Below are 16,116 nucleotides of genomic sequence, written 5' to 3'. Positions count from 1 at the left end.
AGATAGGTATTTCTAATTTAAAAAATTACTTAGTTGTCTAACATTGTTCTCCCAAGAAAATTGCTATTCAGACACTATTGCTGATTTTCATCACCACAAAGATTAAGATTCATGAGTCATAAGAAAAAGTTTGCTTTCAATTTTAAAAAATAGCAAAAATACTGCAATAAAATGAATGAAAATATGGAGCCATCTGTGTCTTGAATGATAATGCCAAATGAGTGTTTATTGTAAACAATACAATTTATTCAAGTCCACTTTCAATAGAGAGTGCTTTAGTGTACATGCAAAAAAGGAAAACAAATTCTTTCTTCATTCACATACCTTATATGCTACCTACCTACACACACACACACACACACACACACACACACACACAGAGTCATACAGGTGCATATGTGATATGTGCATATATATCTCTAATACTCATATGCAACACCTCCTGACAGGAAATGCAGTTAATTCCCAAACATCCACTATTGGAAATGTCACCTTTATCTGTCACCTGAAATGCAGTTCAGGCCCTCATTACCTCTGGTAACTGTTTTAATGCCATAGTCTCCTCCTATCACCAACCTGGTATTTGCCCATCTGTTCTAGTCTTTGCAGAGCCATAAGATTAGTTTTCCTAAAACATTACTTAAGTCACACTTTCTTGCTCAAAATTTCCCAAAGCTGTACACATATAGAATATAGTCCCATAAACTCCATAGCAACATAGTAACTATAATTTTCCAACCTTCTCCCTCTTCAACATGAAAAAACCCTTCCACTCCAGCCAAGGAAATCAAATGCCATCCCCCTTTCCTACTAAAGTTTTCCTCTAGAAACCTGCACCAAGTCTCCCCACCTTTCCAGGCCTCACTGACAGATCAGACCCACTAATCCCTCCCAGAGGCACGTGTTCTGTATCCTGTCTTTGGCATCCAGTAGCAAATGCAATATTTTTGTTAATCCATTTTTTTCCCTCTTTTAATGAGGGGCAACTGGATGATTTGGAGAAGGCTCTATTTAAAAAAAAATAATGTACAATATGAAAAGGATCTGATGTACAACACGAGGAGTAGAGCTAAGAAGTGTCTTGTATTCACGATTTTGCTAAATGAGTATATTATAGCTACACTTGCCACAAGTAGAGGGGTGTTGGGAGAAATGCATAACTATGTGAGATGACAGATGTGCTAATTTGATCTACTATAATAACCATTTTACTATATATGTATCTTATGTTGGATGACTTAAATATACATAAAATTTATTTTAAAAATTAAAAAATATTTAATATCTTTATTTTTAATTTTTGTGGGTACATAATATGTATATATATTTATGGGGGTACATTAGATGTTTTGCTACTGGCATGCAATGTGTAATAATCACATCATGGTAAACAGGAAATCCATCCTTCATTTATCCTTTGTGTTACAATTCAATTATACTTTATTTTGAAATGTACAAATTATTTTGACTATAGTCACCCTGTTGTGCTATCAAATACTATGTCTTATTCACTCTATTCTTTTTGTGCCCATAAAAACATTTCTTAAATGTCTTAGTTACTCGGTAAGATCTTAAGATATTGTGAGATGACCAGGAGTTACTTATTTCACTTACAAATCACTGAGTCCCCTCCGCTCCATTTCAGTGGAAAGCTTTATAGATACTGGAGAGGATGGAGTAGCTGAGTTACTGAAAGATGGGCGACTTCTCTTATCAACCATTAATTCAGATCTTCTCTATTAACATGACTTCAAGACACCACCAACTTGATTTTTATTTTCTTTCCAAAAAGAAAAAAAAAAAAAAATACTGCAGTCCCTAGCCAATAAATAACTCACCTGAAGGTCAGGAACACCCCCTCCCTCCTTTCTCACAAGGGATGTCTGTGGGGGGAGAGGGGGCTGGAGAGGCCAGGCCATCATCTAAGTGGAAATCAAGGGCTAAAGCTATTGGCATTGGCAGCTGTCTCCAGGCGTCGTCCGCGGAGCCTGACCCTGCGCCAGGAAGGAGGAGGTTGTGCCCATGTAACTGTCCTGAAGTACTGCGGTGGCCCCCTCCCCCGCGGCTGGGAGGGCAGGCAGGACGAGGTTGGCTTTCCTTGCACGGTCTCTGGGCGTGGGCCCCCGCCGCAGCTCCGCGGAGCCTCGGTGTCTCCTGCAACAGGGGGCGGGGGGAGCCGCGGCGAGCAGCCCTGGGCTGCGGCTTCCTCCCCACGCCCGAGCCTCCTGCGCACCGCCGCCGAGGACGCGCGCCCGAGCCTCGTCCCCACTCCGCGGCGCGCCTGGGCTACCCGCTGATCCCAGGTAACTTTTCCGCCTCCCGGAGTGGGGGACTGCAAGGGGGTCTCGGCTTTACGAGGTGCGGAGGAAGAGCCCGAGGCCTGGGGCTAGGCGCACGGGCTGTGGGGCTGACGCGTGGCTCCGGCGCCGCGCGGTCTCCCGAATCCCGAGCCCTGCGCCCGGGGTCCCCAACCGCCCTCCCGCTCGCCGGGACCCTCGGCGGGCCCAGCCTGTGCGCCGCGCCCCCCGCCCGCTCCACCCGCCGCGCTGCAGCAGTGGCTGGGCCGGCGCGCAGAGCCTGAGTCCCGGCCTCCGGCCTGGGGGCCTCCCTGGGATCCCTGGCCGATGGGGCAACTCGGTCCCCGCGTCCCTTCTCCGCCAATTTTCGCAAACCCCCCGCCCGGGGCGCCATGTTTTAAGTTGCCCCTCGGACTGGGGGCGAGCGCGGGCCGGCCCCTCCCCCGGGGAGGTGCGAGGGACAGGGGGCGACACTGCGGCGCCGCCCGGGCGGGTGGCGGCTGGCGGGCCGCGGGAGGGGCCGTGCGCTCAGTGCGCGGCGGCTGCGAGCTCGTCCCGGGTGCAGGCGCGGGCGGGCGCGGCGCGGGGCCGGTAAGGTGCGCTCCGCACAAAGCATCCCCGCTGGGCAGCGGGGCCGGCCGCTTTTATATAACTTGCCTGGTTCTCCCAACTGGGGCAGCGGCCCCCGGCCGGAGGGGGAGGAGGAGGGAGCGTCCAAGCGGGGTTGCCCTGGGCCTGGGCACCTGCAGGGGCCCCTGGCCTCTGGCATCCGGGGGCGGGCCGGGGGTGCCTGGGTCGGCCTGTCGTGGCCCGGGGGCTCGGGGCGGCGCGACTCACCTGGCGCCCTCGGGGCTGCGATTCCCCTTGGGAGGTGTCTGCGAAGGCGGCTCTGCAGCGGTGGGGGTGGGGAGGCTGGGGCTTGGGACCGCTGGAGCTGGGGTGTCAGCCAGTTCCTGGCGGGTGTTTCCTGGTTGCTGCCGCAGGGGCTTGCTTTTTCGGGTTTCGCCTCTCATCTCGCCCGACTTCTTCCCCTTCCACCCCCCCCCGCCCCCCACGCCCGCGAAGTTCATGGCTTCTGCAATGCGGTGGGTGTGGTTACCTAGTAAATTGTAACTGTGGTCCCTTGCAATGAGAGTATTCTTCTCAATTTTCTTTTTATATTACGGATCTGAAGTTTCCTAGGGTTTTTCCTTTAGTTGCAGCCCAGGGTTAAAGTTGGTAGAGATGATTGCGGAACAGAACAAATAGAATGATAAAGGAAACATGTGGTATTAATTACTTGTGGAGGTTGGGCTGGGAGGTCCTGAGAGGGCCCGGCAGTCCTGCTAATGCAGTGCTTCCATTGCGTGTTTAAGTTGTTTCAGCTTTTTTACATTAGTCTTGCGGAATTGCTTTTGCAGATATCCTGCCTGTCCTTTTGGGGGCGGGGGTTGCAATGGGAATTTTAAGCTCTCTGAGGTGGCCAGGTGTGCTGGAGTTTCTTTTGGTAGCATTAACTTCTCTAGTACAGGAAGCGTCACACGAAGTGCTTAAAAACATTATTTTTGAAATTCACCCTGATTTTTAAAGTCTCAAGGAAACAAAAATGATAAAATTCCACTTGATATCTGTAAGCCATGGACGTAATCCCAATTACAGCAAATTAAGCAGAAAAGCCCTATTAAGAAAAGAGAGCAGCACATCAAGCTCCAGTGAACTCCGGGGACTGAGAGGTGATTTCTGTCTTGGCTCAGAGAGAGTGTTTAAAAAATGCATGTTAATTTTGGTATCAAACTTTAAAAACTTTAGTTGGAGTAACAAAATTAATGTGAGAGGGAATAAATACTAAATTGGAGAAGCGTGACTTCAGTTTGTTAATTTGCAAGGCATTGAGAGCTGAATGCTTTATACTGTCTCATTTGCATTATGGTTTTCTGGTAGTTTAGAAAAGCAAACTATCAGATGCACAACTTACTGCATCAAGTTTATTTAGTTAATACACTTTAGCCAAAATAAGTTTTTCAAAACAGATCGTGTTTTGTGAATAATTCATCCATAACAAGAAGAGTAGCCACTTTAGTTTGTAAATCCGTTTTAGGTGAAGAATTCAGGAGCTGTAGGTCAAATGTCAGTGTCTCAGTGAAATATTTACATTTAATGTTTAAGACATTTCTTCTGCTTGAATACGATTTAGGTTAAAAGCAGTTTTTCATCAATTCTTGTACAGTCCTTGGACTTTGGCAAACTTTGTGTTGAAATAAAAGATCAGGATATTTTTAAACTTGATCGGATGCAATTTTATTTATAATTGTTTTTTAAGAACTGGTTGGTCAAATGCATTAAGGGGCCGCCTAGGTAGAAGAGATGCAACTATCCACGTACTGAGAGATGTGTTGCTGTAATCTTGTGAATCTTTTCTGGACTTATATGGTATATTAGATTAAGTGCGGCAGGAACTTGCTGTAAAAAGGGTTTTCTGTAAAACACTGTAAAAGTATTTTCTTCCATGGTATATGATGTGTATTCATCTTTTAAGTTAGTACTTTCCCTAAAATTCACAAACTAGAATTCATGTCCTCTCCAGTAAAGTAGAACTCCAAGAGTAGACTGAGGGATAAATGTTGTCTTTCTGTGAGAATTTGACTATATATAAAGAAGAGAGGGACTTTTTTTTTTTTTTTTTTGAGATGGAGTCCCACTGTGTCGCCCAGGCTGTAGTGCAATGGCACAGTCTCGGCTCACTGCAACCTCTGACTCCCGGATTCAAGCAATTCTCTTGCCTCGGCCTCCCTAGTAGCTGGGATTACAGGCGATCACTACCATGCCTGGCTAGTTTTTGTTTTTGTTTTTTGTTTGTTTGTTTTTAATTAATAGAGACAGTGTTTCACTACGTTGGCCAGGCTGGTCTGGAACTCCTGACCTCAGGTGATCCGCCTGCCTCGACCTCCCAAAGTGCTGGGATTACAGGCGTGAGCCACCGAGCCCGGCCCAGAGAGGGTGCTTGAGTAATCTACCCTGGCCATCTTTAATTCCCATAGTCTCCTCTAAGTACTCCATCAGTTTTCCGTGGAATATAGACTCACCATTGAAACCCATGAATCAAATTTATCTTTAGCACCACTTCATTTAGAGAGATCCTTAATCGTGCGATTGCTGCGTCTATTTCTTTCAAAAGGCTAGCTAGCTGCTGATTTGTTGGAAATTCATCAGGCACTCAGCCCGGGGAGGGTTCTGCAGTTATTTGGTTTGCCTTGGCTGTGAGGAATTCTGTGCTCAGAAGCAAGGACTGGAGCAGTGAAGTCATTGTCCTGCCTGGTGTTGTGACATCACTATGGCTCAAAGGAAACAAGGGTGGGGCAGGCAGAACCAGACCATCTGAAGCATCTCGCTGGCTTTAAAACTTTGCCTGATCAATGACTGAGACTCTCCTTTCTCAAGTTGAACTGCATTGCGAGGTATTGTTTGGAGAATTAGAAGATATAAATGAATGTAAGACTATATGGGAAAATGTGTCTCCAAGAGGAAGGAAGGAGAGGGGTGTGTGTGTGTGTGTGTGTGTGTGTGTGTGTGTGTGTGTGTTTTGTGTGTGTGAAATAGTAGAAAGCATTGAATATTCCTTTTGTAGAGAAAAATACTGTAATTTTTTAGAAGGGCCATTTACAAAGTTAAAGAACAAGAAAAATGAGTATATTTGTATTTATATATTGAGTCAACATATTTCTTACTGTTCTTTGTACTAAAAGAGCATTCTTTTTAAATTCTTGATTTAGGTTATTAGTAATTTTAAAAAAGTATGTGATCTCTCTGAAGATGCAGTTTACTTATTGGGTAGGCAATGTTCTCATTTATTTTTAAGTGATGTGATTGCAGTTGGCAATTGGAAAAAATGGAAAAAGGTATTTCATAAGTGTAGAAGATATCTGCAGTGATTTGGAGTAATTGATTTCCATTTCCATTTTTGTTTTATGTACTAATTATTTTATAATTTAGCATTTTAATCCTAATTTAGAATTCTAGTAGAGAGATGATCAGAGACATGTTTCACCCAAATTAGCGTTGAATAAATAAGACTGAAATTCAGAAACAATAAAGTACATTTCATGTTTTCCTTTCTGAATTTATAGTAATATCAGCATAAAAAATGAAGAACCACAGAATGGCTGCAGATGTTCCTTGTCTTTTCCATACCTCCTTGCTAAGATGACTGACAGTTTTCATGTGAGTGTATTATGTATGTAGGAGCTCTGGGCAGTTTTTTCTTAACTGTGTAGCAATTCCAGAGCAGAGTTTCAAAGCATAAAGAAGAAACAAATTGGGAAGAATGGCACAAGTAGAGAAGTTGAAATTAGATGCCAGAACTGCAGATTACTTGGTTGAAATGTCTTTGGTATTGCATTTTTAGTCCTTGCGATGATTGGTTAAATTGCATACTTTGGAACTGTAAGCTTCTATTAGCACCAAACCCCTAATTCTTTTGTAATTTGCAGTACAGAGAAAAAGCTGACAAGTTAATTTTTAGATTGCTGACATTTTGATACGTTGTTCTTATAACCCTGCCTTACAAACTAAAAACAGAGAGACAGAGAGAGAGAGAGCGCGAGAGAGAGAATGCTGAAAGGTCTATATTAGACCTAGGAAACAAATGCAGTATTTAACCTGCCTTGAGTATATATTTTTCTCTCCAGTTATATTGGGTGGGTGCTTGATGAGGATTGGGAGTTATTTCTTTTGAGGTTTCTTTCCCAAACCCAGTAGAGGTCTAGACACTTAAAGCCTTCAGTAAATACTTACAGAATTGTCTAAAAAGTGGGGCCATTTGTAACTTATGCTTTACTACCAAAAAAAAAAAAAATCTTGGAGAAGGTTTAAAAAGCATTGCTGCTTTATTTAAAAACGAGAATTACCGGACTCATGTATGTGGTCATTATTTTTAATGGCATGGTCCTCTTCATAACAAGATTGTTACCTCTGTCTATAGCTCAAATTGGGTGGGTCCTAGAGGTTTTGCCATATCAGGGAGGAGAATTCTGCAGGTACCAAGAGAAAAGAAGAATGGTTTCTTTGAGGCAAGAACTGCAGGGAGTCGGCTTCCTTTCCTGCCAGCTCTAATTGGTGTCATGGAGGACATGAGTGTGGAGGGTGCCCTCTGAAGAGGGGAGGGATCAAATGGGAGGGTGACAAAAGCTGAAAAGGATTAGTGCTGGGAGATGATATTGATCTCCTAGCATTGAACTAAAGAGAGGAAAACTATTTTCTGTGTTAGCTCTCTCTTCTTCGGTCATTTTCGTACATGCCTGTGTTTACATCCTCAAATAGCGAGTTTCTTTGTATTTGATTCAAGCCCCAAATTTCATCATTTCTAAAAGAAAGTTATTTTTTCACATTTAACATCTCTGAAATTGGGATATGTCTTACATGGCTCTCAGCCATGTGGCAGAGAAAAAGCTGGCAACTTAATTCATTGACTGTGAATATGCATCAAAAATTGGACATTGGATGTTAGTCTATTGGAGAACATCCTGGAGACAGTAATGGAGCACTCTTAAGTGATGCATTTCTAGTGCTTGTGGTGACTCAAGATGATATTGTGTGGAAAAGCATAGATTGCAGTAACTCTTAGTTGACGTGCAATTTGGAAGAGTTGAATTCTGAATATGTAAGAATTTTTAGGAACACCTTGGCCAATCTATTTTGTTTATATTTTCTTTATGCGTTGAATAACTAAATCAATTTGAGTTCTTTAGATAAGAAGAAAATGAAAATTCCAGTTTCTAAAAATGTATGAGTCATAGCTTAATTAGCAGAGTGCTATATAACATAACGTTATCTCTTATGATCAGTGTCATGAATCTTATGAAATATGGTTTATCGTTTGGCTGTGCAATTTTTTTGAAATGTACTTTGTAATATGTAGTGCTTATTTTACACTATCCGTTCTCTGTATCAGTGATTGTTTTTCTATGTATTATTGATTGTTTCCTATAAAAGGATATGTGCATCCTTGTATAGGAAAAAATCTATTGAAAATTCTTCATTTCCCATTTTGACTTTCCATTTTGGCCTTGGGAAGATGACTGGATTTTGATAGAGAATCTCAATTAGTCATTGAGCAGACATTCCAGACAGGACATTCCAGAAGTCAAGAGACCTACCTTTAGCTGCAATATAGCCTGTAGACTGGGGAGTAACGGGAGATGCGCCTAAGGAGGGAGTGGGAGGTCTGATTGTGGAAGGCTTTTGGATATGAGAGTAAGGGATATTTTGGACTTTGCTAGGTAGTGGGGAGTCATTGAAAGTGGTTGAGTAGGGAAGAAGAATATTTTTTTCTCGTGATAAGTGTAGGATGAGTTGGAAGAATAGGAATCTGGAGACAGATGGTCTTTAGTTAATGGAGTTATCCAAAATTTTGCAGAAATTGAGTATGATTTTTTTCTCTCAATGATTGATATTTTGGCAATTCATTCCATATTTTTGTGGGAGTATTTAACTGAGGATTAAATACTACTTTTGGATTGTTTAAGGTGGAAAATGAGGTATACTAAATATGGAAAGATTTTTCTTCTTATTTATCCTTTCAATGAGTATATCTCAGTTATTTGAAATATTAAAAATTATACATTCTCACTTTAAAATATATTCTAACAATACTGAAAAACCAAAGAAAGAAATCTCATTATCTGCCTTTCTGAATGTATTAGGTATCAGAGTGGAATAGGACAGACCTGGGTTAGGCTCTCCGCCTTGCTATTTAATAACTATGCGGCATGGTTCTTTTAACTTCCTAGAGCCTGTTTGTTCATTTATAAAATGGGCATAATGCTTATGTCTCATGGGTACAACGATTAAATGATGTAATACATGCAAACACTGAACACGGTGTCTGGTATATCACAAGTGCTTTGTAAGTAGCAGTAGCATCATTTTGCACATATACAGACTTACACATAGGTTACATAATATTTTACATGAATAGACTTCTATCTTAAATACTTCTGTGTAACTGTTTTTTGTTTGTTTGTTTGTTTGAGAACAGAGTTTCACTCTGTTGCCCAGGCTGGAGTGCAGTAGCGCAATATCAGCTCACTGCAACCTCCACCTCCTGGGTTCTAGTGAGCCTCCCAGATTCAAACGATTCTCCTGCTTCAGTCTGTCGAGCAGCAGCTGGGATTATAGGCGCCCACCACCCCACCTGGCTATTTCTTTTTTTAATTGTTAGTAGAAATGGGGTTTCACCGGGTTGGCCAGGCTGGTCTCAGAACTCCTGACCTCAAGTGATCTGTCCGCTTCAGCCTCCCAAAGTGCTGGGATTACAGGCGTGAGCCACTGTGCCCCGCCACACTTTTTTTTTTTTTTAAATGTAACAGTGTGTCTGGCAGAAGCTTTTTCATGCATGCAAATCTATACCCACATCATTATTTTTAATGGTAAATAAATACTTTCTTTTGGTCTTGTGCAATACTGGTAAAGGATCATTACCTTAATAATGGTGATGATGTGAAGCTTTGTCGTCCAGCCCCCCTCCCTCCTGCCACTTGGTGCCTACGGTTCATGACTCTCTTCTTATATACATATAAAGAGGCTTGCGGTAAAACAGGATATTTTAAAAAATTAAAATCTCTGATGATTGTGTATATCTCAATGTTGTGTGTGAATATTTAGTTCTAACAAACTAAAGCAAACTTTCACCATATATTTCCTGATTTTTTAAAATTCAGAATTTAATGTCGTCTCTTCATGGAGGGCCGAGCTCACCCAGCTAAGGCTAACCTGAGTTGCTAGGTGCTCACCATTCTCCCATGTGCCTCTCGGCATGCCTCGAGGGACAGCAGATACAGCAGCCTGGACCTGAACTAGGCTCTCCAGAGTCAAAACACCCAGGGTCTGGCATAGTTTAGTAGGTATAGGGGGTCATTGGGCTTCCAGAGATGGAAAATATTAAGCTTCCTTTGGTCTCTCTCTCAGTTCCCAACCCTTCCTTCATCCTCAGCAATAGAGTGCTAACAAATGTCATATTCCATTCCCTTCTCCAGGGATGTGGGCTGCTCTGTTATGTTATTCACAATCCCATTATTTTGATGAATCTTCGATTTACCTGGAATCCAGTCTTCATTCACCCATTTGAGGAGAATAGCTTTATGATCCTGAAGGTGGTGCTAGCTGGAACGGTGCACCCAGGCTTCTGTGAGATGATGCCATCAGAGCGTCTGGAGGTCTCAGGCTGGCCCTGACAGTTGCATCCTTCTACATAATTTGTGTCTAGAGTTACTAACGTCCCAGAGATGCAGGGAGTTTTTGGTAGTTTCATTACAGAGAATTACTCTTGATGAATTTTGGTATGTTTTATACCAATTTGTGTGGTTCGGTGACAACTTTTATTAACTTTAGAAGGAATATGCTTACTGGCTAAGTATAAGACTTAGAAAGTAGAGGTTGATTAATTTGTCTGCTCAAGACATCTGGAAAGCTTTTCCTTTGAATTCTTGAAATGAGAGCAGTAATTCATTGGGGGAAGTTATATTGTAGAACAGGGGTCCCCAACCATTTTGGCACCAAGGACCTCCATTTTGCTCGCCTCCTGCTGTGTGACCCTGCCCTTGGTGCAGAGGCTGGGGTTTCATGGAAGACCATTTTTCCATGGACGGGGATTGTGAGGGATGGTTTCAGGGAGAAACTGTTCCACTTCAGCTCATCAGGCATTCGCTTCTCATAAGGAATGAACAACCTAGATCGCTCGCATGTGCAGTTCACAATGGGGTTCGCACTCTGATGAGAATCAAATGCCACTTCTGATCTGACAGGAGGCAAAGATCAGGTGGTAGTGCTCACTCACCCACCACTCACCTCCAGTTGTGCAGCTCTGTCCTTGGCCCAGCAGTAGGGGATCCTTGTTGCAGAATACAGAAAATACGAGGAGTTAACGGAAGATACAGATGGAAACATCTGCTAACTTTGAGCTAGGTAACTGTCGGGGGGGTACTCTGTTTCTCTAGGCAAGATTCCCCAGAGTGAGCAGATGAGGATGCTGCCTACTTCAAGGTTGAAATGAGATCTGTGTTTGAAGACATCTAGAACCAGTCTAATGAGAATGTACACATAGTACGTTTTCTCATTTCAGTAGTATATGCTGTTGTCCTCTTTGCTTGTTTTTAGGGACATGTGTTAGGAATTGTAAGATCCTCAAGATGAGTATAGAATTTTGTGACATTCCACTACAAAACCCATAATCCAAAAGATGGCCCTCAGTGAGAATGCAGGATTTTTTGAGTGTGAAACTCTAGATAACAGTAGAGGTTTGCAAAGAATGAGACACAGTGGTTTTCAAATTTTCACATACAACAGAATTACCTGATGAGTTTGTTAAAAAGGAATTTTTGGGGACCAATCCACAGATTATCATCTAATATATCTGGAGTTGGTTCCAAACCTCCTTATGTCCTGACAAGTACTTTGGTGAAATCTGATCCATGTGGTCCCTGGACCACATTTTGAGACACACTGTTTTAAGGACTTTTGTCTTAATGACTCTCTAGCTTCTTCATTATTGTCAAATAAGCATTTAACCTAGAAGGAAGTTACAATATAAATAAACAGTACTAATGTTGGAGAGAATGTTTAGCATAGAGCAAAGAAACCTGGCCTTGGACTCAGAATGCTTGGGCTTCTTTATGGCTGGTCCATCACTTGTAACTTCTGTGGCCCTAGGAAATTACATAAAATTTGAAAGGTTAAGGAAGTAGGATAAAAGGTTAGTTTACTTATCTGTTAAATAGGATAATTTTCTTGCTTTGTGATTGGTAATAGAGTAAAATGGCCTTGAAGAAGAGATGCTTCTATGAGTAAATGTGATCCTGCTGGTCAAAATCATACTGAGCTATGTGGGTCCTACAGATACTTTTTTTTTTTTTTTTTTTTTTTTTTGAGACAGTCTTGCTCTGTCGCCCAGGCTGGAGTGCAGTGGCCAGATCTCAGCTCACTGCAAGCTCTGCCTCCCGGGTTGACACCGTTCTCCTGCCTCAGCCTCCTAAGCAGCTGGGACTACAGGCACCCGCCACCCCGCCCAACTCGTTTTTTGTATTTTTTAGTAGAGACAGGGTTTCACTGTGTTAGCCAGGATGGTCTCGATCTCCTGACCTCATGATCTGCCCATCCCGGCCTCCCAAAGTGCTGGGATTACAGCAGATACTTTTAAGATATTTTGAAGTTCTTCACTTATATATGTGAAACTTAAGATGATTAAAAGCTTTCTTGACAAATGTTGCTGTGTTTAGTGACGTTCATATCAGTAGTAAATGGTCAGACTACATTATAATTTATTAGCATTTTTTTCCTAAGCTCATATTCGAGAAGGACACACACACTCACATAATCCACACACAGGGACAACAAAACCAAAGTCACTGTATATCACATTTAAATTGCATCAGTTTCTTAGACTCCGAAGGTAAATTCAAGAAGAAACTTCAGTCTTTGGAGCTGTAGTTGCCATTCAGCCTTAGGGTCTTAAGCTTTTCTGACAGCATGGCCATGTCTTGGTGCAAAGCAGCAGCAAGCCCGATAAATTATGTAACCATTTTCAGACATTGGCTTTTTTCCCCCCTCCTTGAACCTTCTCCAGTCGTCGTCAAAATTGCGAGTTTGGAGTTACATCTAAGGGTTTTCACATTAAGACAAGACATGTGAAAAGATCTTTGACAAAGGGTAGAATAGACGTATATGAATCAATTAAATTTCATTTCTTTTTTTGCCCACTCAGTGTCCAGTAAAATGTTCCTCTCAAACATTTACTGGTCTTATTGACTTACCATCATACCTCTTATTTCTCCATACTCTTATTTAAGAGTTGGATTCCAACTTGATATCATTGCCTGAGGCTTCTCCTGGCTAGAATTGTAAAGCATCTTATTCCGTCATATTAGAGTGTGTAAGGGCCTTTGTGCTGCTCAGATCAAGGCCAATCCCCCAGGCGCCTTATCTCAGTGAATGGTTTATTGACCCCCAAGATGAATCCAGGTCTTCTCTACTCAGAGCAGCTTCTGAATGATCTCTTCTCCAAATATCCTAGTTCAAGCATCTCCGAGAATAAAGAACCAAGCAAAATTAAACCAACCCATCTTTTGACCCAGTTTCCTCCTTAAGCTTATTGCCAATGTTTCTTCCCAGCTACTTGGTTGTCAGACACATGTCTTTGAAATTAAGATTTGTCCAGGCAGGATACTCATTTGGCACCAATGATAGTTTAAAGTACTGAGATACACGCTGAAAGTGAAAAGACTAGACTGATGGCATGTGCCAAAATGTGACTCTTTGAGCCTTTGTAAAATTTTGTTCCTTTCTCTGTTCTTTTATCTGTTTGTTTATTCCACAAATACTTATGGAATGCTTGTTATGAACCTGGCACCATACTCAGTGATGAACAAATCAGATTGTACTCTTGTGGAAACTGTATTTTAAACAAGGGGATGAGTAGTAAACAAATAAGATTTCAAATACCAGTGAACACTGAGCAAAATCAAAGCCCAGAGACTTTGCGTGTGGAGCGCTCCTGTAGATACTATCATTTAGGGGATGTTTAACATTTTACCAAGTCTTTCTTTTTGTTTGCACCCCTTCTCTGCAAGTGTGGTGTCAATTCTAGATTATAAGTGGAACCAGGCAGGGACCATGTCTCATCTTTGTGTCTTTGAGGCTGATACAGTGCCTCACACACAGCAGGCCTTGTTAACTGCTAGACAGATAGTTCTTACTCTTACCACTCTTTTTTCTCATACCTTGCCTTTCCTTGTAACAGTGTTTTGACTTAAAATATATTCTCTTCTTTCTTGTGTAAGCTCAGTTTTTTTTTTTTTTGGTTTTTTTTTTTTGAGACATGGTCTTGTTCAGTTGTACAGGCTGGAGTGTAGTGGTGACACGATCTTGGCTCATTGCAACCTCTACCTCCCAGGTTCAAGTGATTCTCGTGCCTCAGCCTCCCGAATAGCTGGGATTACAGGCATGCGCCACCACACATGGCTACTTTTTGTATTTTTAGTCTAGGTGGAGTTTTACCATGTTGGCCAAGCTGGTCTTGAACTCCTGGCCTCAAGTGATCTGCCCACTTCATCCTCCCCAAATGCTGGGATCCCAGGCATGAACCACAGTGCCCGACCTATAGTCTTTTTTCTTGAAGAAGATTTCCCAATTGCAAGAGCTTTGGCACTTAAAAAAACCTGGATCTGTCTCTGATCCTAACCCATATTAAACTGCCCCTTTTCTGAATTTTGACTGCAATTCTGGCTAACCAAAATCCAGAATTTGGCTGTAACAACTCCTCTTCTTTTGAAGTATCTCATGGCCACACATGAGAAACACATCCAAAGGCTTGAATTTGTGACTTGACTAAAACATATCACTGAACCTCTCAGAAACATACGCTCATCTACAAATGTGCAGAACAGCCGTTTCTTCTTTTTTCAGAACTATTACGAAGATCAAATGGTGTAACTGATGTGAAAGCACTTTTCAAACTGTAAGATGCATAAAAAAATAATGGAGAGTGTTGTCAGGGAGTAGAGCTGGAAAGCATTCAGAGGAAGGAACGTCTGATTTCCGTAATGCTTTGCTCTGCAGCCTGTGCCTCCGTCCATCTGCCTAACAATGGAGTATATCCTGAGTACTTACGTGTTTACAGCACTACACAGGCACCCAGCAAAGTGATTGTCACTGCCCACTCTCACGGGGCTTCCTGTCACCCTGAGCACAGATACAATTAATTGCTGCCTCCCAAGTGCTGTGATGGGGGAATTGGGGCATGAAAGGCGCACAAAGGAAGCTCACCTACCAGCTGTGGGGGTGTGGCTCTGGAAGGATGGGGAGTGGTGTCCAACCTGAGACCTGAAGATGACCAGGAGCCATGCGATGGAGAAGTGGGGAGAGCTGGATAGAGTCTGGACTTGGCTGGACAGGAGAGTGTCAGAGGTGACTGACCGGTATGTACAGAGGCCAGGAGGAAAGCGGGAGACATTCGTGTGGCTGACGAGTAAGATGGGCTCCAAGGGCAGTCGGGGAGATGAGCCTTAGGGGCAGCTGGGGTCAGAGTTCAGGGCCCTGTGAACCATGTCATCCTGAGGGTGAGGCAGAGCCTTTGAGGGCTGTTACCTTGTTGGAAGACATGGTCAGATGTGCCTTTAATATGGCTTTTGTAGTAATCTAGGGAGTTTACTTTTTTGAAGGACAATATATCATGATGGTAAAAATGAGTGTGTTTTGAAGGAATGCAGGAATGACTCATTGAACTCCTTAACAGTTTCTGGCACCACAGCAGTCCAGCTTTACGCTTGTAGGACACATGTTTAAACTTAGAAACTTCACTTTTTTTTCCATAAAAGTCACAGTTAATATCACAATATATCAATCTATACAGCAACCCCAAATATAAGTACTTTGTACATAAATACTCAATAAATGGTACTAATGTTAATATCCAGGGAAGAATTGAGGATAATCTGAACTAAGGAAGTGGTAGAAGAGATGGAGAAAAGTGAATACTTTGAAAAATGTTTAGGAGGTAGAATTTTGAGACTTAGTGACATGTTGGGTATGGTGGGATGTGAGGGAGAGGAGAATGGCCCCACTTGCTGTTCCTTGAGAGAGAGAGAGATATATAGATCTTGCTGTTCCCTGAGACATACACACACACACACACACACACACACACACATATATATATATATATGAGTTGATGGCAGGGTTAGTGATGGCGGGTGCAGGTCAGGAGTTTGTCTTGAAGTTCCTGTGGGACATTTCAGAACCCATGTCTAGTAGCCTTCATGCATCAGCCGGCAAGCCAGAGAGGTCCAGCTCA

At 42.5% G+C, this 16,116-nt stretch overlaps 1 protein-coding gene across 4 annotated transcripts in view; it reads left to right on the top strand.

The window, feature by feature from the left end:
- Positions 1–1,911: 1,911 nt before the first annotated feature.
- EPB41L3 (erythrocyte membrane protein band 4.1 like 3) overlaps positions 1,912–16,116 on the top strand; it is a 151,858-nt gene continuing 137,653 nt past the window's right edge. For all 4 annotated transcript variants that reach the window (XM_023228483.1, XM_023228484.1, XM_023228485.1 and 1 more), the window contains exon 1: positions 1,912–2,303. The gene's annotated coding sequence lies outside the window, so the exon portion shown is untranslated. The remainder of the gene's footprint in view (positions 2,304–16,116) is intronic.

Source organism: Piliocolobus tephrosceles, chromosome 18 (genome assembly GCF_002776525.5).
Source record: "Piliocolobus tephrosceles isolate RC106 chromosome 18, ASM277652v3, whole genome shotgun sequence".
NCBI lineage: Eukaryota > Metazoa > Chordata > Mammalia > Primates > Cercopithecidae > Piliocolobus > Piliocolobus tephrosceles.
Note: the sequence above shows the minus strand (reverse complement) of the source record. Positions and strands in the feature narration are given on the sequence as shown.